Genomic DNA, 23,420 nt, shown 5'->3' on the forward strand with positions numbered 1-23,420 from the left:
AAAGATTACATCTCCCTATGAGAAAAAGGAGGAGGTTTTCTAGGGAAACTGTAGTTCTAATCCACATTGGACAAGTTGTCTTGATTTTTTGTTGTTGCTGTTGTTGGTAAAGTTTCATTTATTTGAAAGGCAGAATGACAGCCAGAGAGCTTCCATCCACTGGTTCACTCCCAAATGACTGCAACAGGTAGGACCTGAAGCTGTTGAAGCCAGGAGCCTGGAACTCCACTAGGATCTCCCACGTGGGTGCAGGGGCCCAAGGCCTTGGGCCGTCTTCTGCTACTTTCTCAGGCAGTAGCAGGGAGCTGGATCAGAAGCAGAGCAGCCAGGACTCGAACCGGTGACCAGGTGGGATGCTGGAGTTCTACTGTGCCACAATGTTGGCTTGTGGGACTTTTAATGTGACCTGAAATGAAGCCACAAAGCTCCCTGAGTGTGCCCCAAGATCACTCCAGTGCCTCAGAACCACCTGAAGACTCAGACTAGGAAGAGGTAAGCGTGTGGTGTACCAGCTGAGTCACCCCTTGAGAGACTCCCATCCCTTACCATAGTCCCTGAGTTCGAGTCCCAGCTACTCAGCTTTCAGATTCAGCTTCCTGATAATACATCCTGGAAAGCAGCAGATGATGGCCCAGGTGCTCAGTCCCCTGCCCACCTGTGTGGGAAACGGAGTTCTGGGTCCCTGCCCTTGGCCTGGTCCTGCGCTGTTGTGGACAGCGGAGAGCCAGCCAGCAGATGGACCATCTCTGCCGGTGTGTCTTTCAAGTAAAATGAAAGTAATAATAATTAAGGTCCTGTTTTACTAAAACAAACTGGCCCTCAGAGAGTTGGTTTTGAGGGCAAGAAAAGGGGTAGCAGCATGGTGTACAGGCTAAGCCGAAAGGCAAACCCCACCATGAGGAAAAAATGAGTGATTTTTTTAAAAATATTTTTTATGTATTTATTTATGAAAGCCAGAAAAACATTCTCCAAATATATGCAGCAACCCAGGCTGGGCCAGGCAGGAGGCAGGAGCCTGGAACGCCATCCAAGCCTCCCATGTGGGGTGGCTACAACCCAACTGCTTCCCAGGATGCGCGTTAGCAGGAAGTTGAAAGCAGGAATGGAGCCAGGCTGGGATTCAGGGCGTGCTGCTGTGTGCTGTGGGTGTCCTAAGCTGCACCAAATGCCCCCTCCCCCATTCGTAACCCTGGAGAAACAAAGATGTGAAAACAGGGAGGAAATAGGAACAGCCCAGCGTCAGCGCCTGGAAAACCCCTTCCCTCCTTTCCCCGCGTCGGGCTGGCTTCCCACAGCCCGGAAGAAGAAGGAGGGACATTGAGCTCTCTGCTCCTTCCTCCCTCACATGACCTTAGTTTGCTAAGCACCTCACATGAGCTCGTTTGCTAAGGCTGGCCTGGGCGATCTGGCGACAGCCAGGTCCTTCCAGCCTCTGGGCCTCCAGCAGGGGCAGGGTGACAGTCCCCAGGCACAAACCCCAGTTCCCTCCCCAGCAGCACTGTCTTCGCAGCTTCTGCCCCAGCCCCTCACAACCGCCAGTACCAGAACTGTTTAATGCTTACTGGAGGCGCCCACCCCTCGGCTCGCCACGACGTTTGCACTTGGTATGGCTTGGGTTCACTTTTACCACATTTCCTTGATTGAAGGTGGGGCCCAGCTGGAGGTGATTTTCAAAAGCAGATCCAATGGTTGTCCTGTAGCCAGGTGGAGAAGGCCTGGACCTGGGTCGGTGTAGGGAGTTTCGTCAACATACTTCTCAGGTGTCTGACAATATCACATATGCAGTAGCTTTTGGTAGATACCCCACATCTCTTAGATACCTCTTCTGGCATGCCTTGGTTTTTGGGTTGCCTCTGCAGGTACTTCTTGGAGGTCTGGATGCCCTGCGGCCTCTGCCCTCATGAGCTTTGCACAGTGCAGCTGGAGGGCGGCCAGTCCCCTGATGGAAGAACAGATACACCTTGGGAGAAGTCCAGTAACCTGCCCAGCCTGAGCCACCTTTCAACTTGACACCAAGGGCAGGTTTGTTGGGAAACACAGTTGCAGCTCACGGAAGTTAGTTTCCCAAAGTTCCTCTTGTCAAGGTTCCCCAAGTACCTGGTCACAGATTCAAAATCTGCACCACATCCTGGAGGGTAAGGGGTGGGTCCTGCCATCTAGCACAATCTCTCCACCTGCCAGCCCCTCCCCCACAGTCCCCTCCACCTGCCAGCTCCTCCCTACAGTCCTCTCCACCTGCCAGCCCTCCCCTACAGCTCCTCTCCACCTGCCATTTCCTCCCACAAGCCCCTTCACATGCTAACCCTTCCCACACACTCCCCTCCACCTGCCAGCCCCTCCCTACAGCCCTCTCCACCTGCCAGGCCTCCCCACTCCCTCCCTAACCCAGGTAGTGTTTTGTACCCTCCTCACCACAGGCTTGGACAAAATGGAGAATCACTGATTCAGCCTGCAGGGGGAAGGATTTCCAAACTGCTGTCTATCAGGCGAAACAGCAACTTCTGCTTGACTTCTTCCTGCTTTGTCTCCTGTATCTACCCACAGCAACTGTTGGCACCAGATCCGGTGAGTGTCACCGTGTACTGGGTAAAGCTGCTGCCGGCATTGGATATGGACACTGTCCCAGCTGCTCCACTTTTGATTCAGCTCCCTGTTAATGCACCTGGGAGGAATAGCAGCAGACAGCCCCAAGTCATTGGGTCCACGTGGAAGATTTGGATGGAGTTTCAGGCTCCTGGCTTCAGCCTGCTCCAGCCCCAGCCATTGTGGTCATTTAGGTGAGTTAATCAGTGGATGGAAGATCTATCTCTGTAAATAAATAAATCTTTTCTGACTAGGTCTGTGTTATGGTTGGGTACACCTTGGCATTCAGTAGCCTCCCTTTCACCATAGTTTGACTTTTCACAGTATCAGTTACCTGGGGTCAACTGTGGTCCAAAAATAGCAAATGGAAAATTCTAGAAATAACTCATGTTTTCAATTCCTCACCATTCTGGGCAGTGTAGTGAAACCTTGCCCGATTTTGCTCCATCCTGCTATGAACGAGAATCTTCCTTGTGCCCAGGGCCTCCCAATGTATTCTCTGTCTCTGGTCACTCACTCCATAGCCACCTGGACTATCAGCTACACTGTTGTACCATGCTTGTGCTCAGGAAGCCGGTATTTGACTTCATGATGGCTCCAATATGTAAGAGAAGTGAAGCTGGAAATTTTGTTGTACTGTATTTGAAATCATGCCCTTTGTTCATGACTGTTGCTAATCTACTGCTGTGACTATATTATGAATTACACTGTATCACAGGTAGGCACGTGGAAAACACAGTCAAAAAAGAGTTTGGTAGCTCGCAAAGGGTCAGGCATCTGCTGGGGTCTTGGAATGCATTAGTGGTTCTGAGTTCTTGCCCTTTTCTTAAGAAATTTGGCTCTAGCTTGTCATCCCATAAAGCTCTTTTGCTGCTCATTTTAATCAATCTCTACTGGACCCTTTCCAGGCCTGCTATGACACCTGTAGGCAGCAGGGAACAGAGTGACACGCACTGCAGTGTCCATTTGCTATAATTTGATAACCAGGATGCACTCATGGCGTTTTCCTTCTGGAACTATTGTCTGTGTATTATAAGGAGTTGTGGAGGGATCAGAAGATGTTAGCGGGAGAAGGCTGGATGCTGGGACAGGCTGGGCAATGGCTTTGTCATTTCAAGCAATGCTTTTCAGGTTTGTGAAATGACTTCCTTTTGCCTGACTGACACTTGGCTGGCAGGTGTCTGCCCCTCCATGCAGCTCTGATGTGTATGTTTCATTCCCACCACTCAGTACATCACCTGGTCTAACCTGGAGTCTTACATGACCTCGGCCGCTCCACCATGCACCTCCTCTCCAGATCATTTATAACCATGGTAATCAAGACTTGGATGTTTAGGCTAAGAATGAAAACAGAACAGATTCTAGCACAGCATGGAAAGGGTTTTGAAAACATTTTTCCCTGCTTCTGAAAAAGTACATGTTCATCTGAGATAATTTTGAAGATACAAACACACATACAAAAAACATTAAAGTAATTCTTTTTATTTTTTATTTTTAAAAAAGATTTATTTATTTTATTACAAAGTCAGATACACAGAGAGGAGGAGAGACAGAGAGGAAGATCTTCCCTCCGATGATTCTCCCCAAGTGAGCGCAACGGCCGGTGCTGTGCCGATCCGAAGTCGGGAACCAGGAACCTCTTCCGGGTCTCCCATGCGGGTGCAGGGTCCCAAAGCTTTGGGCCGTCCTCGACTGCTTTCCCAGGCCACAAGCAGGGAGCTGGATGGGAAGTGGAGCTGCCGGGATTAGAACCGGCGCCCACATGGGATCCCGGTGCGTTCAAGGTGAGGACTTTAGCCACTAGGCCATGCCGCCGGGCCCCATTGAAGTAATTCTTAATCCTTTCCCTGAGATATCCCCCTACTGCTATTTGACTTATATTCATCATTTTTCTAAAAATTTTTTTAAGATTTTTTTTTTCCATTGGAAAGGCAGATCTACAGAGAGAAGGAGATGCAGAGAGAAAGATCCTCTACTGTTTTTTTTTCAGGCCACAAGCAGGGAGCTGGATGGAAGTGGAACAGCCAACATACAAACTGGCACCTGTTTTGGGATCCTGGAAGATGCAAGGTAAGGATTTAACCATTAGGCTCTCGCACCAGGCCCATTCATCCTGTGTTACACTCAGGGACCATAACACACACACACACACACACACACACACCTCTGCTGTTTTAAAATATGACATTTTACACATATGAAGGAATTTATGAAATGTCAAAGACATCCCTCCAAGAAACAAAACATGAATAATGGCAGCCAGGGTCATTTGCCTAAGTGTTCCTCTTAGGGTATGCTTCCCCTCCTGGATTTACCATTTGCTTATAGTTTGGGCATCTCACACCCTTCATTACAAAAGCTGCGGAATGCACCTGCAGGTCTTCCATCTTTGCTGCGATCTTTAGATCTGCTGTGGAGACATGAGTAACTGATCCATTTCTTCTTCTCTTGGACACTGGACTATTTTTAATACTCTGCCTTATTATTATTATTATTTTACCTTACCGTTTTACACAAAGCTCTTGTTGCCTGTGTCGTGGGTGTCTCTGGTGTGGAATTGTTGTATATAAGGTCTGCTGAATCCTAACTGAGGAAGCCTTGGCAACCCAGTTAGATTCTCAGCATCACTGCTTATCACTTGGAATTGTCAGATTGTACAACTTCTGCCATGCTGGTAAGTAAGTACTCTAGTATGAGTTTGCATTTTCCTGGATTCAAGGAACAAGACTACATTGTAGGAGGGAGACAGAGAAAAGGTTGGTGCATTAGAGTAGGGGGTAGTGGCAAAAAGTTATGAGGTGGAAGTAATGGGGACTTAGTGGTTGCTGGGTATATGGAAGGGGACAGAATTTTTAGGCTTTGAATTGGACAGCTGGGTTGAGAGTGATGCTAAGGATTAGTAGACCCTGGAGCTCCAGCTGTCTCTAGGACAAGCAGGTCAGGGAGGTCTGGGAGGTTTCTGTACACACAGCACATGACGTCGTGGTCTGAGCCAGAGACGAGACCCAGGGGAGTTGCTGATCTGCATAGGGAGTGACAAGATCCAGGATCCAGGCAGAGCACATGGTGTGAAATGAGCTGAGAACAGGGCCTGAGGTGCGGTCAGAGGGTGGAGAACGAAGTCACACTGTGAGGTTAAGATGGTTTCAAAAGCAGCGAAGTGTTCTGTGCTTGTCACATGCTATTGAGTCTGCTGAGAACACAAGGACTCAGTGCTGGGTGCGAATGCGGGTGCCTGGGCCCACTAATTAAGACTCCAGCCTGCATCCCACGCCTGAGAGCTTGGGTTGGAGCCCAGCCTCCATTGGTGACTCCAGTCTCCTGCTGAGGAGCATCCTGGGAGGCAGCAGGCGATGGCCCGAGTACATGAGCCCTTGCTCATGTATTGTAGAGATCTGGATTGAATTCTTGGCACCTGGCTTTGGCCTGTCCCTGTTCTGCAGGAATGAACTGACAACTGGAAACTCTGTATTTAATAAAAAATTTTATTTTATTTTTAGATTTATTTATTTTTATTGGAAAGGCAGATATACAGAGAGGAGAAGAGACAGAGGAAGATCTTCTATCCACTAATTCATTCCTCAAGTGGTCACAATGGCCAGAGCTGAGCTGATCCAAAGCCAGGAGCCAGGAGCTTATTCCAGGTCTCCCACATGGGTGCAGAGTCCCAAAGCTTTGGGCCGTCCTCCACTGCTTTCCCAGGCCACAAGCAGGGAGCTGGATGGGAAGTGGAGTAGCCGGGATTAGAACTGGCGCCCATGTGAGATCTTGGCACATGTAAGGCAAGGACTTTAGCCACTAGATTACTGTGCTAGGCCCTCTTTCTCCATTTTTTCATTTATTTCTTTATTAATTTTTAAAATTGTATAAATTTTATTTTTGATACTTTTTACATATTTGATTAGGGTGTGAAGGGTCAAGGGCTAGAGGGAAGTGGGTGAGATCATTGTTTTGACATTCTCTTTTTTTCTTCCTGTATTTCCCCTCCAGGAGAGATAAAGGAAGAAGCCACACCCAGCCTCCCAACCATTGCAGGGTCCCCATTGTGGGGCATGCTCCGAGGGTCCCGCTCAAGTGGTTTTGATAGTTCAACTGTTCTGATTTGCTGCCAATCTTGTCACTCCAGTCACGATGAAATCTCTCCAGAATCCACCAGCTGACATAGTTCACCTTAGAGTCTCCGTTTGCTCAGGTATTCACTGCCAACTCTTGGCTGGGGTAGTTGATCAATTTGTTCTGTCCTCTGTCCTCTGTTATGGTACCAGGTGTCCTCTGCGGGCTCCAGTGTACTGCCAAATCCTCCATTTGCATCTGGATATGCTGTCCACTGCTCCATCTAAGCTACTGAGGAGGCCCAGCTCTGACACATTCATTCCATGGAAACTGCAACTTCCTCCTTGGTTGGAGTTTTGAGTCCAGTGGTTCATTTGGGGGGAATCCCAAAGAAACTTCATCTGAGGTGATCCCAGACCTGATTCTTGTATGTGCATGCCAATACAGGGCCTGGCACAGCTTCTTGTCCAAATCGGCTTAAGCGCACACTGTTAGTTGCATTTGCTGGGTCAGTTGTCTCCAGCCCTATCTTCTATGCAAACTAATGAGTGAGGATGTCTAGCCCAATGCTGCCTACTGCATACTCAGTTCCCATGCAAACCAGTGGGAGTTGTAGCCTAGTCAGAGCGACCCACAATAACCCTGCCAGGTCTGCCTCCTGCCCTGGTTCCTGTGCTTGTCGGTATGTACAGCAGACTACTGGTCCTGACGGTCCCACATCCCATTGAGTTCTTTTTTGTATCATTGGGCTTTGAAGCCTAGTTCAGCCCAACCAGCCCCACTATCCAGCCCATACGTGAGCTGGTGGGTGCCAATCCCTGTCTAGCCTTGCCTGCCCCAGTCCTCGTTCTCTTTATCGCCAGTCGAAGTGACTAACCAAGAGGGAGGTGCCCACTGTTTCCCTATTGAGCCCGTTCCCACTCCCGGATTTTGCACTCTCTAGGTGATTCTGCAGTTTAACTCTACAGAGTTTCCACCCCCCACCGTGCCAGCATCTGCCAGCTAATGCTGTGGCAAAGCCCAGCCAACCCTCACCCCCTTTGGCTTATGCATGTACCAGTAGGTATGGTCTGCCCAGCCTGGCTTGTCCCTGATATAGCTCACGTGCAGGCCAACAGGTGTTGTAGCCCTGCCCAGCCTGGTCTGCCCCTGACCCCAACTTTCACACTCACCAGTGGGAATAATGGCCCAGCAGGAGATCTCCCTGCAGCCCCCTCACTGGATTTGCCCACTCTTTCCCAGGTCTCACGTGTGCTGGTTGGGTGCTGTGGCCCAGTTTGTTATGGCCTGCCTCACCTTGGCATTTGCCAGTGGGTGATATCAACTGGTCCAGTCAGGCTCACCCCAGACCTGAGCCAAAGGTAGGCCCATGCATGCGTACTGTAACCTGGCCTAGTCTGGGCTGTTCCCTTTCTTGGTTCACCTGCAGCGACTGTATCCTGACAGAGTTGCCAAACTCCTGCATCAGAACCTCTCCCAGTGCACACACTGGTGGGTTCATAGGCCAGCCCTACTTAGTCCATCTCCTGTCCTAGCAGGAACAGTGGTCTTTCCTGGCCAGCCCTCATCCATTCTGGTTCTTATTGTTGGGCGTACAGCCTAGCCTAGCCTGGTCCAAACCCATACACAGCTCACACATGGCTCAGCAGGAACAGAGACCTAGCCCAGCCCATCCTACACCCATCCTGGTTCTCATGAGCTCCAACGGGTGTTGGGAGTCTAGCCCAGTTTTGCATGCCCCAGAGGCAGTCCACATTCATGATGAGGGAGACTACTTCCATATCCCGACCAGACTGCATTCAATACTATGACTCCCATGCTCACCAGTGGGACCCACAACCCAGCCAGGGCGTCCCCTTGGCTCTCCATCCAGGCCTGATCCAAGCCACAGATCTCACGTGTGCCAATGGTTGCTCTGACCCAGCTTGGCATAGCCCTTTCCCTAACTTGGCCTTTGCCTTTGGATGCTATAGCCTGGCTTGGCCCAGCAAGCCCTCAGTCCGAATTCTCACTGGTGGGTGCTGCAAACTGACCCTGCTCAGTCTGCTCTCATCCATGACTCATGCAAACATGACCTGCACTCCATCCTGTTTTCTGCACTTGCCAGTGGGTTATGGTTTGCCCCTTCTAAAACCAACCCACATACTTATCGACAGATGGAGCTACCCTGCCCAGCCTGCCCAACACCCAAGCCTGGACCACATGCTCATCAGACTAAGCTATGACCCACTAGGGGAGCTTTCCAGGTTCCCCCACTCAGGCCACTCCCAGACCCAGATCTCAAGCATACCAGTGGGTGGTTGGCCCTTACCCAACATGTCCTGCCCCATCCGTCCTGGCCTTTGTATGAGCTGGTGTGGCCCAGCCCATCTCACCCCCTGTTTTAGGGTGCTCATGCAGGTGCTGCAGCCTGGATCTGCCCAGCTTGTTCCCAGCCCCAGCATTGGTGAACATTAGTGAGTTTTATGGTCATGCCTAGCTCAGCCCATCACCATCCCAACTCTCAAGCTAATAAGCAGGACTTGTGGTTCCATAAGGTTGGGCCCACATATCCTCCACAGAATGCACCCCTGGACCTGGTTTTCTTGTGTGCCCAGTCTAATGTGGCCCATCCCTGATCTGACACTCACTGTCAGGTACTGGGATCTAGCCCTGACAGACAGGCCCAAGCCATAGTTTACGTGTGTGCTGGTGTGTGGTGGTCAGCAATGTTCCATGCTAACAAGCCCAACCAGGACATCCAGGCGGGCTGGTGCATCAGCCTGACTCAAAAATATCTTCAGGTCTCTCCCTTCCAAATCACCAGGTCTCAGTCTTCTCGCTTACCTGCAAGTACAGTGGCCCTGTCGTTGGGTGTCCCTCAGGATTTGCTCCTTGCCTACACATACTGTGGCCTTATCCATGGATGTCCTTAGGCAGTAATTCCATATTCCCAAGACCCTAGAGCTCGCCGCTGGGTGGCCAGCAGGCAGAGCCTGGCGCCACATGGCACACTGGCTGCCCACAAGCCCAGGACCCTCCCCCAAACCAGCAGCACTGTACGGGGAACTAGGATCCCCAGCAGGAAGTCTGGGCCAGCATGGGGACCCAAACACCCATGCTGTGTTGCTGCTCAGACTTACCTGAACTTTCTCTATTTTTAAATAAAGGAATGTGGCATAATGGGGGGTGTCAAAGAAGCCACTTGTGATTGAGGGCAGTGCAATGCCATGGTGGGGGTATGGGACAGGGAAGCAGGAAGCCCCAGGGAAGATACAGGTGAGTACAAATAACTTTTAAGAAAAAATGGGGGGCGGGTGGGGGAAAACAGCAGCAGGAGCTAAAAGGACACAGAAGGGGCGTCACCACTTTCTTTTTTGAGACAGCTCCCCAAATTGAAAATGGCATCAGTTTGCCAGGCCCTGTAAGTCTACATGAGTTTCAGGATGAGCACAAAAACAAGTGTTCTGTGAGGACAGATGTGGAACCACAATATTAGAAAGACATCTACTGTCTACTTTAAAACTTGGCTAGCTGCAAAACTAACTTCTGTAAACCAGGCTTGCTGGCTTGCTTGAGCTCCCCTCTACCAAGCAGTATGCAGCTCCTAGTCTGTATAAACACTTGCCCATTTGGATAGCTTAACATAACCAATGGTGTTATTGTTACTGTTAATGGTGCCTGGCAGTTGGATTGCAGGTGGTTGACCTTCCCCTTAGCTTCAGATTAGCACTCAGCTATAAAGTTTCCCATGACTGCCCAGGTCAAAACACAGGCCTTTTACAACCCTGGGAGGAAGAGTGCCCAACCTGCAGAAAGATAAGAATTCCCGACAGTTCTCCCTTGGTCACATTGTGCCAATACCAGCTTAGGTGATTGGATACTTTTTCATCCCAGCGTGTGCTTAAAACCCCCTAATAGCGGCCATTGGGGGCTACTCCCCTCTCCCACTTGTGGTGGTGTGGGACAGTCCACTGCCCGGTGAATAAACACCCCTGAGCTTCCAAAAGTCTGCCTCTGACTCATTTTTGGGATAGATTTTGTCAACTTGCAACATCTCTCTTTTTAAAAGATTTACTTAACTTATTTGATATACAGTTACATAGACAAGAGGGGCAGAGAGAGAGACTTCCACCCACTGGCTCACTCTCCAAATGACCCGCAGCATTTGGGGCTGGGCCAGATCAGACAGGAACCAGGAGTTTCACCCAGGTCTCCCACATAGGTAGCAGAGCTGAAACAGGCCATTCTCTGTGCTTTCCCAGGTGCACAGCAGTAAGCTGCAGGTGGGGCCGGTCCGACTCTAAGCAACGAGCATAAGGGATGCTGGCTTGGTAGGCCTCAGTTTAGCCGCTATATATTTTTCAATTATTAGCTTTTAAAAAATGTTGATTTAATTTTTTTTTTAAACTTAAAAGGCACAGATGGGGGTACCTTCTGTTTCCTGGCTCACTCCCCAAATGCTTGCTGCAGTCAGTCCAGTCCCAAGCCAGGAGCTCCCTGCTGCTCCTGCAGGTGGGGAAGTCAGGACCCAGGCATCAGGGCCAGCAGATTGCTTCCCAGAGGCGCACAATGCAGGGAGCTGGATAGGAAATGGAGGTCAGAGTAGGACTGGGCACTCCCACAAGGGAGGAGGGGACCCTGCCAGGCCCAGCAGGGACTAAAGCCCAGCTCACACACTGAAATGCCCTTGATGTCAGTCAATGGAGCAAACACACCAAGTGACACCTGCCCATTTCTTCAACAGTGTCCTACCCTTTGGATGCTCCCACAGGGTGGGGCGCAGCCTTCAGGGACAGCCTCTTCCCTTCAGCCACAGCAGTCTGAAGAGAAGGTGGCGGTGCAGGCTCCAGGGTCTAAGTTCCTTTCCAGGGTTCGAAGCACCTCTCTTCCCGTTTTTCACCAGGGACTTTCTGTGGATCCGCCCCGACTTCTCCATCTGATGGACCGACTTGGCCTCGGGTTCCCATGCCAGGGTTGCTCACTTGGCTGTGCGCCAGGCGACCAGCGACCGGGACCGCAGTCTCCCCTTCACCCTCTCCTTTCCACCAGGGAAACAGGGTGTGGACAGCTGCGCCCGCCTCGTCCCGTGCTCCCCGGGACCCCGCAGGTGCCCGGGTCCGTGGCAGCGTCCCCAGCGCCCCGCGCGCGTGCTGGGCGCGCGGTTCCAGAGCGGGGCGGGGTCTGAGGAGCGCGTCCCGCCCCCCGACAAACCCCTCCGGCCCCCGCCCGGCGGAAGCCCCGCCCCCGGCCGCGCGCTCCCCGCCGGCGGCGCGCGCACCCGCCCCTGCGCCTCGCGCCCGCGCCCTCGCCCTCGCACCGGGGCGGGCTCTCTGCGCGTGCCGGGCAGGAGGCGGCGCTGGCTGGCGCGGAGAACGTTCGCCGCGGGGGCGGCTCCGGGGCCTGAGCCGGCGCTTGCCGCTGCCGCCGCCTCAGGCGAAGGGGGCCGGGCCGGAGACGCCGTGGAGGCTGCGGCCGCGCGGAGCCCTTGCTGACGCCCGGAGCTTGGGCCGGGCAGCGAGCCAGGTGTGGGGGCGTCCGCGGGGGCTGCTGCGGGAGCCGGGGCTCGGCGATCGGGGTGGCTGCAGCGGGGCCCGGCTGTGGCGGGGGTGCCGGGGCGCGCGGCTGCTGCTGGCCGAGCCGGCCGCGCGGGGCGGGGGGCGAGCGCGGCAGGTCCTGGCAGCGGGCAGGTGAGGAGGCCAGGCCCTGGCGGCCGGGAGGGAGTCTTTCCCTGGTCGTCCCCAGAGCGCCACTCGCTTGGGCGGCCTCGGAGGGAACCTGCCGGCCCGGGGCCGCCCGGTCGGGGAGTCCCCCTGGGCCCGGGCCCGGCTCCGTCGACGGCTGCCCATTGGCACCGGGTCTGCTGCGGGTGAGACACAAAGCAGCCGGGAGTCGCGCGGCTGGCGCCCGGTCTTGCGCGGGTCTCTGCGGGATGTAGGGAGCCGGAGGTTGCGGATTTGTGGCGTGGAGCGGGAAGGTCTCACAAGGCTGGGGGCGGCACCCGGGGATGGGGGTGGGTGATTACAGGAGGAGAGAGGGGCCCAGGAAACTTGGAAGGAGAAAGGAAGTTCCCCCTCTTGGCTGGCCAGACTGGGGCGGTGCGCCCGCTCCCCGCTCGCAGCCGCGGGTGCGGGAGGGATGGAGGTGACTCCTGGATCCTTAGGCAGCGGTAGGGCTCCGCTTGCGTGGTACACAGGGTCTGGTGCTGCAGATGGCCTGGGGACCTCCGTGTCCCTCGAAGTCACGGTCCTGGAAGTGCGAGGTGGCCCAGGGCCAGCACGTGTGTTGCCTTTCTGTGGCTCGCTCCTGGCCCGGGGTGGGGGGGAGGTCTGAGAGAAACTCCCCGCTTTCCCTCCCCATCTTCTGTGCCCTGAGCGCTCCCCCCACCCAGCTCTGGTCTGCAGCAGGAGCCGTGGTGATTATGGTGGTGGTGGTGATGTGGGGCGGTCTCTGTCCTTGGCTCAGGCCTCCATCGGGGTGCTGGGCTGCTCAGCCCCAGGCTGCTCTTGGAGTTCTCCGGGTTGCAGTGCCTGTTGGGTTACTTTGTCTGCCAGGTGAAAACTTGACCTTTTATGAGTTCTCTGAGGATTTTTATCAGACACAAGTGGAGTTGCCTTGGTGTGGCAGCGAAGGGGGAGTGTTGTGCATTCAACGTAGTACTGGCAGGGTTCTGGGGTGTCTCCTGTGCCAGACACAAAGTTTCTACCAAGAGTTGGGAAATTAGATGTAGAACCAGTAGCATCTTACCTTCACACTTACTTGCATCTTTGCTGATAACTTCTCAGAGTTTGTGTCCTTACGTAGACAATATGGGCACTATTAGCAGAGACCTGGCATCTTGGTGTGAGCCTTGAGCAGGGTTCTTTTCCCCCAGGACTGAGAGCTAAGGATGCAACCAGCAGGCGTTGGACAGTTCCTGTTTGAGGGCATCTCGTTTCTGCAGTTTGGGACAGAAACCGTCTTCTGGACTCTCATCACCCCATGTTTACTCCATGGAAATGAACCTCATCTCTGTACAGCCTACCTGTGCTACAGGGCAGGTGTTTCTCATGCGCAGTCAGTTGTTTTGAAAACCATACAAACTTTTAACCACCATCCCAGGCAAGCTATGGAAATTTCCACCTCCCTAGAAAAGTTCCCTCCTGCTGGTTTGCAGTCCCTCCCTGCCCCCTCTTTACTTCTGATTACATCTGGTTGTGCCAGCTCTGTGCTGTGATTGCCCCGTGCGTGGTGCATGGTGGTGCCTGCAGCATGTGTTGTAGACTCCGTGCTGTGGTTCGGAAGGCACGCTTGCAGGTCAAGGATCCAGAGAGCACAGACAGAATAAGAGACGCCCTGCTGGTGCATCCCCAGCAGCCCCAGGCTCCCAATGACTCTTCCAGACCTTTCTCTGCATTTTCATGTATATAGTCATGGCCCCCTAACTGCATGTGTTTGAGACCTTTCTGCAGTGGGAGGTAGGGAGCTTCTGGAACTCTCCTCACTGCCTTATCCCTTCTTTCTGGCACAGCATTGGATTTTGTTAAACATTTTCTTGTTAGTGACCATCACCATAGTGAATGAGAAAGAAATGCTGGGTTAGAGCAGTTTGCATTTTTAAATCATAATTGGTGGCTGTGGACCCAGGTTGCTGTTTGCTTTTCTTTTTTAAGATTGAATTACTTATTTTTATTTTGAAAGGTGGAGTTACAGAGAGAGAGAGAGTGCGCACGCGCGAGAGCAAGAGCGAGAGCGAGAGAGCACTTCCTCCTCCTGGTTCACTCCCTAAATGTCTGCAATGGCCAGAGCTGAGCCAGTCTGAAGCTAGCAGCCTAGGGCTTCTCTCTGGGTCTTCCCTGCAAGTGCAGGGGCATAAAGACTTGGGCCATCATCTGCTGCTTTTCCAGGTCACAAGCAGGGAGCTGGATCTGAAGTGGAGAGCTGAGAATGAACCAGTTCCCATATGGGATGCCAGGGTCCCAGGTGGAGGATTAGCGTGCTACGCCACTGGCCCCAAGGACTCAGGATTCGGCTGTTGTCAGTTTTCACAGGAACACGTGGGCTACTTTGGATCTGAATTCTTTGAGCAATGTGCCTGTTGCAGATGTATCTCACCTGTCTTTGGCTTTCTCTTTCCATGTGTTTTAAGTTTCAGTGTTGCAGTTATGAAAAATTGCCCTTAGGTGGCTTGTCTTCTTCATGTGTGTCTCTAGTTTAAGAAAATTTCCTTTGCTTCAGGGTATGAATTATACTCCCTGTATTTTCTTTGGGGAGTTTTAAAAAGTTTTTCTTTTCATGTGGAATCTATATCTATGTATGGTATACTGCAGAAGTATAATTTTCTTTTCAATTGAGATAACCTTTTTTTGCATTTTCTATTTTTTATTACATAAAAATACATAAACCTCACCATTTCAACTGACTCTTTTTAAGCAGTTTACTAATTTGAAAAGCAAAATGACACACAGAGAGATATTCTATATTGATTCACTGGAGCTAGGATCTCTGTCCTGCCCCCCACATGGTGGCACGGTGTTAAGCATGTGGAGCCATCTTCTCCCGGCACGTTAGCAGGAGCTGGATTGGAAGCAGAGGCTCAGAGACTGGAACTGGCAGTCTTCAGTATCGGCTGCCAGCACCACATGTTGCAGTGTAACGTGCTGCACCACAGCACTCCTAGCCTTTCCAGCTTGTTTTGGGTACAGTCCTCTGGCATCCATTATGTTCAGCTGTTGTGCTGTCACCGTCACCATGGAATTCCTGCACGTTTACCTTTTAGAAATGCTGTATCCATTAAACAGGAATTTCCCCTTCTAGTCTGTCCAGGGTCTCTGGTAGCCACGATTCTGCTTTCTGTCTCCAGTAATTCAACTGTCCTTCAAACTACCAAAGTAAGTGAATCATGTAGTGCTTTATGCTGGTTTATTTTGCTCACCATGTCTTTATAGTTCATGTGTATTGTGGCATGTGTCAGTGTTTCCTTTTCAGGGCCAAATAATCTTTTATTGTATGTACAAACCATATTTTAAAAAATATTTATTTTATTTTTATTAAAAAGTCAGATACACAGAGAAGAGGAGAGACAGAGAGGAAGATCTTCTGTCCAATGATTCACTCCCCAAGTGGCCGCAACAGCCGGAGTTGAGCTGATCTGAAGTCAGGAGCCAGAAGCCTCCTCTGGGTCTCCCACGTGGGTGCAGGGTCCTAAGGCTTTGGGCCATCCCCGACTGCTTTCCCAGGCCACAAGCAGGGAGCTGGATGGGAAGTGGGGCCAGTGGGATTAGAACTGGTGCCCATGGATCCTGGTGGGTGCAAGGTGAGGACTTTAGCCACTAGGCTACTGTGCCAGGCCTACAAATCACATTTTGCTGAAACATTCACCTGTTGGTGAACATTGGGGTGTGTTCACCCATTGGTATTGTGGCTAATGCCACTGTGAACCCTAGTGTAGCAGCTGATTACCTCTCTGCCTTCTTTGCTTTTATGTATGTGCTTAGAATTGTTAGTGAAATATTTTTAAAAGTATGCCTAAGTGAATAAAAATACATCCTTATAGCTGACTAAAATGGCTGAATTGTATAAAATGTTTCCATTCATCTCGTGTCCCCTGTGAGATTTCCAGTATTAACATCTTGTATCCATTTGATGCATTTGTTACAATTGATGAACGTTGGTGATACATTATTGCTAACTGAAGTCCACAGCAGAGGTGAATTCACCCTGTTGTCTAGTTCCATGGGTTTTGGCAGATGGATAATACGTGAAAGTAGTGTGTGTAATCTCATGATAGGACCATACAGTGTGATTTTACAGCCCTAAGACTCTCCCCTGCTGTGCCTGGTCACTCACCTCTCCCTCACTCTCAGCCCCTGGCAATTACTGATCATTCACATCTACCTATTCCAGAGCGTGGTGTAGTGTAGTGGGAGCATTATGGCCTCCTCAGACTGGCTTCTTTTGGTTAGCAAGGTGCCCTTCGATTTCCTTCATGTCTTCCTGTGGCTGAATGATTTATTTCTGTTTAGTGCTGAATAATGTTGTGCTGGAGCTCCACAGTGTTTATCCGTTCACCTACTGAAGGGGTCTTGGCTGCTTCTGGTATTTGGCAGTTCTAAATAAAGCTGCTATAAACGGTGTGTAGATTTCTGTACAGATGTAAGTTATTTTTATAAAAGAATGTATTTGTTTTTCCTGGAAAGTCATATATGCAGAGAGGAGGAGAGACAGAGAGGAAGATCTTGCGTCTGCTGATTCATTCCTCAAGCGGCCACAATGGCTGGAGCTGAGCTGATCCGAAGCCAGGAGCCAGGAACCTCCTCTGGGTCTCCCACACGGGTGCAGACTGCCAAGGCTTTGGGCCGTCCTCAACTGCTTTCCCAGGCCCCAGGCAGGAAGTTGGATGGGAAGCAGGGCTGCTGGTACTTGTACTGGCGCCCATATCGAATCCTGGTGTGTGCACGGTGAGGACTTTAGCCTCTAGGCTACTGTGTTGGGCTCAAGTTTTTTTTTTTAAACTAATTTTATTTGAAAAAGAAATTGGAAAGTGTACACACACGCACACAGAGGCAGGGAGAGAGAGAGAGAGCGAGCGAGAGAGAGAGCACGCGTGCTAGAGCACGATTGGGAGGAAGGAGGAGGACAAGGAGGAGTTATCTTTCATTGGTTGGTTCATTCCCAAATACCTATAGACAGCAGGAGTGGGGTGAAGTGAGGTGGAGCGGAGTGTGTGTTAGTGTTAACAGGTGTGTGTGTGTGTGTCAGTGTATTAGGAACCCAGAACCCAAAACTCAGTTCAGGTTTCAAACACTGGAGCCATCACCTTCTGCCTCCTGAAGTACTCGTTAGCAGGAGGTTAGAATTGAGAGGGCAACTGGGGCTTGAACCCAGGCACTCTAGTATGGGATGTGGGTGTCCCAAGCAGCATTATTGTTTTTAGACTTATTTATTTTTATTTGAAAGGAAGATTTACAGAGAGAAAATGAGAGAGAGCACGATAGAGTATGAGAGAGACTGAGCTAGGCCAGTGCGAAGCCAGGAGCAAGGGGCTTATGGTGGGTTTCCCATGTGGGTGCAGGGGCCCTTGTGCTGCTTTTGTAGACCATTAGCTGGGAGCTGGAGCAGAAGTCGAGCAACCGGGACTTGTACTGATGCCCACATGGGATGCCAGTGTCCTATGTCCTACAGGGGGGTGACTCACTCACCTGCACTGTCTTGTTCCCAGTATCCTGGACTAAAGCATTGTGTGATCTGTGGCCCCAGGCAGGGACCAGCCGCAGCACTTTGTAACTTCCAGGTCATCCCTGGCCTTCAGCAGTGTGCCTGCTTCAAGTGCTCTCCTATTTCTGCCCCCTCTTCCACTTGGTGTCATTGAAGCCCAGGAGGAAGAAGTGGCATGTCCCCTAGCCCTGCCCTGGGAAGCCAGCAGGCCCACGACTTCCCTCTAGCTCACTGTGTAACGTATCTGTTGTTTCTGATCCAAATGAGGCTTGTCTTGTTTCCAGCCTCATGGCGGGGTGGGGAGGGTTGGTGTATTGTTTGTTTTTAATTTTAAAAGAAATTTTGTATGCATTCTGTATACCTGGACCCCAGGGGCCACTTTGCCTAGAAGATCGAGCAGGAACCTCTCCCGTTTCACTGCTTTTCTCCCGTTGTGGTGCTGCCTGGGCCCAGCCCAGAAGCTCAGGAGCGGAGGCGGTAATGAGCATTTTTATCTTGCTCCCTTGCTGTTACAGAAGCTGCTCATGGAAAGTTTTTAATGGGTATCTTGTCAATTTCAGGATGTTTCCTTCTGTTCTTATTTTGTACTTTTAATTAGGTGTTAACTTTATCTTTTGAAGACTAACTTATTTGAAAGACAGTGCTATGCAGAGAGAGGGAGCTGGAACTTCCATTCTCTGGTTTACTTCCCCGTTGGCCACAATAGCTGGGGCTGGGCCTGCCTGAAGTCCCTATGGGTGGCACATGCTTGGACCCACCCTGGCTGCTTCCCCAAGTGCTTTAGCAGGGAGCTGGATCAGAAGTAAAGCAGCTGGAACTTGAACCAGAACTCATATTGGATGTTGGTGTGCCAGGAGGTGGCTTAACGTGTCGTAACACAACTTTAGGTCCTTATTGATCATTCTAATGAGTGGCATTTATTGAAATGATCATTTTTCCTCTTTAACTCATTGAGAGTAGGACACACTTCTTTTGAGTTGTAGATAACTGAGAAAAACATTAAGTTGTTAACGTGTTTTTTTTTTTTTTAAACAAAGCAAGATCCATTTAGAGAAAACATTTCAATCTTGAGCTCTTGTATATTATTATTATAAGTGAGTTAAAAGATGACCCAAAGGCTATAATCATCAGGTTTGGACACAGGAGCCTTGTCACTTCCTTATAACCAGTTACTGCTATGTATTCTAAGTCATACATATTGGTGTCACTATCTGACATTGATCAGGCTTTTATGCAAAGATTGTGCAAATTGCGGGACATGTTGTGTTAGCACCACAGCCCAGTGAGGTTGTGTCTGCTCCCCGGGGCCCTCTGTAGTGGCAGTGTGCAGGTAACTCTGTGTTTCAAATGGGCACATGGAGTGTACCGTCAGATTTGCAAAAACAAAAAAGCAGATCAGTTCTGTGGGGTTTTATGTACCACTACTTTCCCTGGGGTGGGTGTGTGTATTTACTCTGAAAGTTGCTTAGTTAGGGTTGAGTGCTTGAAAGGTGACCATCTCCCCCCGCAAATAAAGTGACAATCTCAGGGCTGCTGCTGCTGTGGCATAGCCACTTAAGTTGCCATCTGCAGTGCCAGCATCTCATATGGGTGCTGGTTTGTGTCCCAGCTGCTGCACTTCTGATCCAACCCCCTGCTAATGTGCCTGGGAAAGCAGCAGAAAGTGACCCAAGTGTTTGGGCCCCTGAGCCCACTTGGGAGACGTGGAGGAAATTCCTGGCTGCTAGCTTTAGTCTGGCCCCTTGCTGGCCACTGCAGCCTTATGGGGAGTGAACCAGTGGATGGAAGATTTTCCTCTCCCTCTGTTTCTCTCTCTTTCATTCTGTTTTTCAAATAAACAAAATCTTAAAGATAATCTCTGCCACCTGACACTTTAATTGAATGGCCATGTGGAGAGCAGGTGCAGGGGTTTGCTGGGAAATGGCAGGTGCGCACAGGAGTCAGGATATGAGGATGCTTGGATGTGGCCAAAGCAAAGTGACCAAAAGGACTCGGGAAGTGGAGGCTAGTCCTGAAGGACCCTCGCAGCCCTGAGCTGACCGAAGCCCCACCTTTCCGGTGGTCTTCATGGCAGGCCTCTGCTCTGCCTGCAGACTTGCTTCAGTTCCTTGGAGAAGGCAGGAAGTGGGGGCTGACAAGAGCCTGGCCCCCAGACTCCGCTGACCACTGTGGCTGGGGTCTGAGTCCTGTGTGCTCTGCAAGGGGCAGTGTGGTACAGCAGAGTCACCCTTGGTGGGCCCTCCAGATGACCAGCTCTACGAGCTCAGCCCGGGTTCCCTTGCCCCTGGGACTTGCACCTTCCTCTGCCTAGTGCCCACGCTGAAATCATTGCTGCCCTGGAGCCAGGTGCCATCTTGGCTCCTCCCTCAGTTTTGTTTAAGAGTGTAGTTTCCAAGGTAAGCTTCACTGTTGTTTAAGCTGTAGACTGACCCTTTGCTGCATATGTGTGTCTGATAATGGTCATTGGTGGGTGAGCTGGAGAGAGTGGGGTCATCACCCCCTGCAGGGGTACAAAATGTGACCCTTCACAACACCTGCTTACGCTGTCCAGGATGTGTCAAAGTCCTGCATCTGTGCCTGCTTAGTGGTCATTCCCTTCCTAGGAGAAGTAGCCAAAAGCTTGGGTAAAGCCGCCACCTGAGAGACAAGCATACCTTGTGGGTGCTGGCTCACGTGCTGGATCTCCACCTCCATCCAGCTCCCTCTTAATGCACTTGGGAATGTAGCGGGAAGATGGTCCAAGTGCCTGGTCTGTTGCCACCACACTGGAGACGGGTATAGCTGCTGGTTCCTGGCATTGGCCTGGCCTACCCCTTGTCTTTAAAGTCATCTGGAGTGAACCAGTCGGTGGAAGATAAATTTTTGTCTTTTTTTCCTGTCCTTCCCTGTAAATTTTGGTTTTTCCCTGTAAATCACTTTTTTTTTAAAGATGTATTCATTTTATTACAGCCAGATATACACAGAGAGGAGGAGAGACAGAGAGGAAGATCTTCCCTCCGATGATTCACTCCCCAAGTGAGCCGCAACGGGCCGGTGTGCGCCAATCCGATGCCGGGAACCTGGAACCTCTTCTGGGTCTCCCACTTGGGTGCAGGGTCCCAATGCATTGGGCCGTCCTCAACTGCCTTCCCAGGCCACAAGCAGGGAGCTGGATGGGAAGTGGAGCTGCCGGGATTAGAACCGGCACCCATATGGGATCCCGGGGCATTCAAGGCGAGGACTTTAGCCACTAGGCTATGCCGCCAGGCCCTACTTTTTTTTTTTTTTAAGAAATAGGTGACGTAGAATCATGTAACCAATAGGATATGCAAATATAAAGAATAAGAAAGTACACCAGAGCTTGGTCTGAGGAGCAGCAGGTGGCCGGGAGTGCTGGCGTGCCTCTGCACAGTCACTCCTGAGGTGGCCGTGATTGTGTGTCCTCCGGTACGCGTGGCTGTGTGTCTAACGGTTCATGTGGTGTTCCCAGGACAAGGGCAAGGCTGACGTGAGAGTGACATGTGGGTCCCCACAGGAGGAGGCCCGCCCCCCAGGGCTTGCCTATTCCTGTTGCAGTGTGTCCTGAAGTTCTGTGCCTGAGTGTCCCCATCTTGTTTATATTAAGGAGCATGTTGCTGAGCTTTGTTTAGATGGTATAATTTTGTCTGTAATCTCCTGTGGCACTAATTTTTTTCACTTAGCTTGGTGAAATCGATCCATCTTGCTGTGAATAGTTCTGCTGTATTATATCACACTGCGTGAATGCCTGTACTTCAATATTCTTTTCCCATTGTGTTTCTGATTTTATGTTTTTAAAGAATGCTATTGTAAACCTTCTTGTCTTAAGTCTCCTTACATAGTTGTAGACGGAGAGTTTCTGGGCATATAGTTTTAGAACACATTATTTGAGAAGCAGAGAAGCAGTTAGCCACACAGATTTTCCGTCTCTTGGTTCATTCCCTGGTTGGCCACAATGGCCAAGGCTAGGACAGGCTGGAGCCAGGAGTCAGGAGCTTCATCCAGGTCTCTCATGTGGGTGCAAGCTGCCCAGCACTGGAGCTGTCTTCTGTTGCCTTTCCCAGGTGCATTAGCAGGGAGCTGAATGAGAAGTGGAGCAGCTGGGTACCAACCAGGGCCTGTTGGGCTACTGGAGTCACAGGCAGCGACTTAGCCACCTGAGATCATGTGGACCTTTTACTTTTTTTTTTTTCTTAAATGAATTGCCAACTAACATGTCAGTTTTTCTTATTTATGCAAGTGCTGAGTACAGGTATGTCCTGGATGCCAGTTGTTTGGCTACGGGTTACACATCTGTTTTCATTTTCTCCAGTGGGTTTTTTCATAGCTAGATTTTCTTTTTAAAGAAATTAGCTGCTTTTTTTTTCCTACAAAGCTCTTCCATATATTGAAATGAGACTCTTTTTTTTAAAGATTTATTTATTTTTATTGCAAAGTCAGATATACAGAGAGGAGGAGAGACAGAGAGGAAGATCTTCTGTCCAGTGACCACAATGGCCGGTACTGCGCCGATCCGAAGCCGGGAACCAGGAGCTCTTTTGGGTCTCCCACACGGGTGCAGGGTCCCAAAGCTTTGGGCTGTCCTCGACTGCTTTGCCAGGCCACAAGCAGGGAGCTGGATGGGAAGTGGAGCTGCCAGGATTAGAACCAGCGCCCATATGGGATCCCAGAGTGTTCAAGGCGAGGACTTTAGCCGCTAGGCCACGCCGCCGGGCCCTGAAATGAGACTCTTAAATGACAAGGGTAATAAATACTTCATTGTAATGGCATTAGTAGGTGCTTAAAAGAACTACCAGTGGTCCCTAAATATGTGAAAAACTGAAAGTCATTGTTCGTGATGGAAGAGAGACAATCACAGGCCAGGTGCTGTAGACGGTGTGAGTGCCTGGGATCTCTGGTGCCTTGCAGGCAAGAATGTACTTAGGTGAACCTGAGCAAACCATTTGGCAATTCCTCTTATAGGTGCACACCCAAGATAAACTCTTGCCCCAGCCCAGCAAGAGACAAGTACAGGTTGTTTGTAGCAACCCTATTCACTACAAGAAAAAAAAATAAAAAAAAGAACCTTGGAAGCCACCCAGGTTTTCAGCCGTGGGAGATTGCAGTCAAGCCGAGGGAGCGGCAGCTCTCGACAGGTGCACCCCAGCAGGGCAGCAGGCGGTGAGCAGTCCCCGGTCACGTCCTTGTTGTACTGGTCAGTATGAATGAGATACACGTCACACAGCCAAGAAATTCCCCTTTGCAGTTCATTGGCTTTGGCCTATTCAGGGAGTTGTGCAGTCCCGTGGGATTCTAGAACGTGTTCATTAGCCGAAGAAGGGAGCCCCGGGCCCATTAGCAGACCTCCCTGTTCCCCTCCCGCTCCAGGCCAGGAACCACTGTGGATTTACTCATTCCAGATGTTTCATGGAAACTGCGGTGTATCATCTGTGGCCTTTGGTGAAGCGCCTGTTTCTTCCCTATGCTTTTTTTTTTTTTTTAATGATAGTCACATAAAAGACCTTCATGTTTTCAAGGTGCCTCTGTGTTGGGGCTGAAAACTCCCATTGTGTGCATGAGAAGGTTCTACAAAAAGCTGATGGAAAATGCATACTGTCTTCATTTCATTTTTC

General features: G+C 50.8%; 1 protein-coding gene across 1 annotated transcript in view; it reads left to right on the forward strand.

Annotated features, from left to right (window-relative positions):
• Nucleotides 1-11,905: 11,905 nt before the first annotated feature.
• The window catches only part of DTNB (dystrobrevin beta), a 231,820-nt gene continuing 220,305 nt past the window's right edge, over nucleotides 11,906-23,420 (forward strand). Inside the window, exon 1 of the mRNA XM_058668190.1 lies at nucleotides 11,906-12,141. The gene's annotated coding sequence lies outside the window, so the exon portion shown is untranslated. The remainder of the gene's footprint in view (nucleotides 12,142-23,420) is intronic.

The sequence above is a fragment of the Ochotona princeps genome, chromosome 8 (genome assembly GCF_030435755.1).
Source record: "Ochotona princeps isolate mOchPri1 chromosome 8, mOchPri1.hap1, whole genome shotgun sequence".
NCBI lineage: Eukaryota > Metazoa > Chordata > Mammalia > Lagomorpha > Ochotonidae > Ochotona > Ochotona princeps.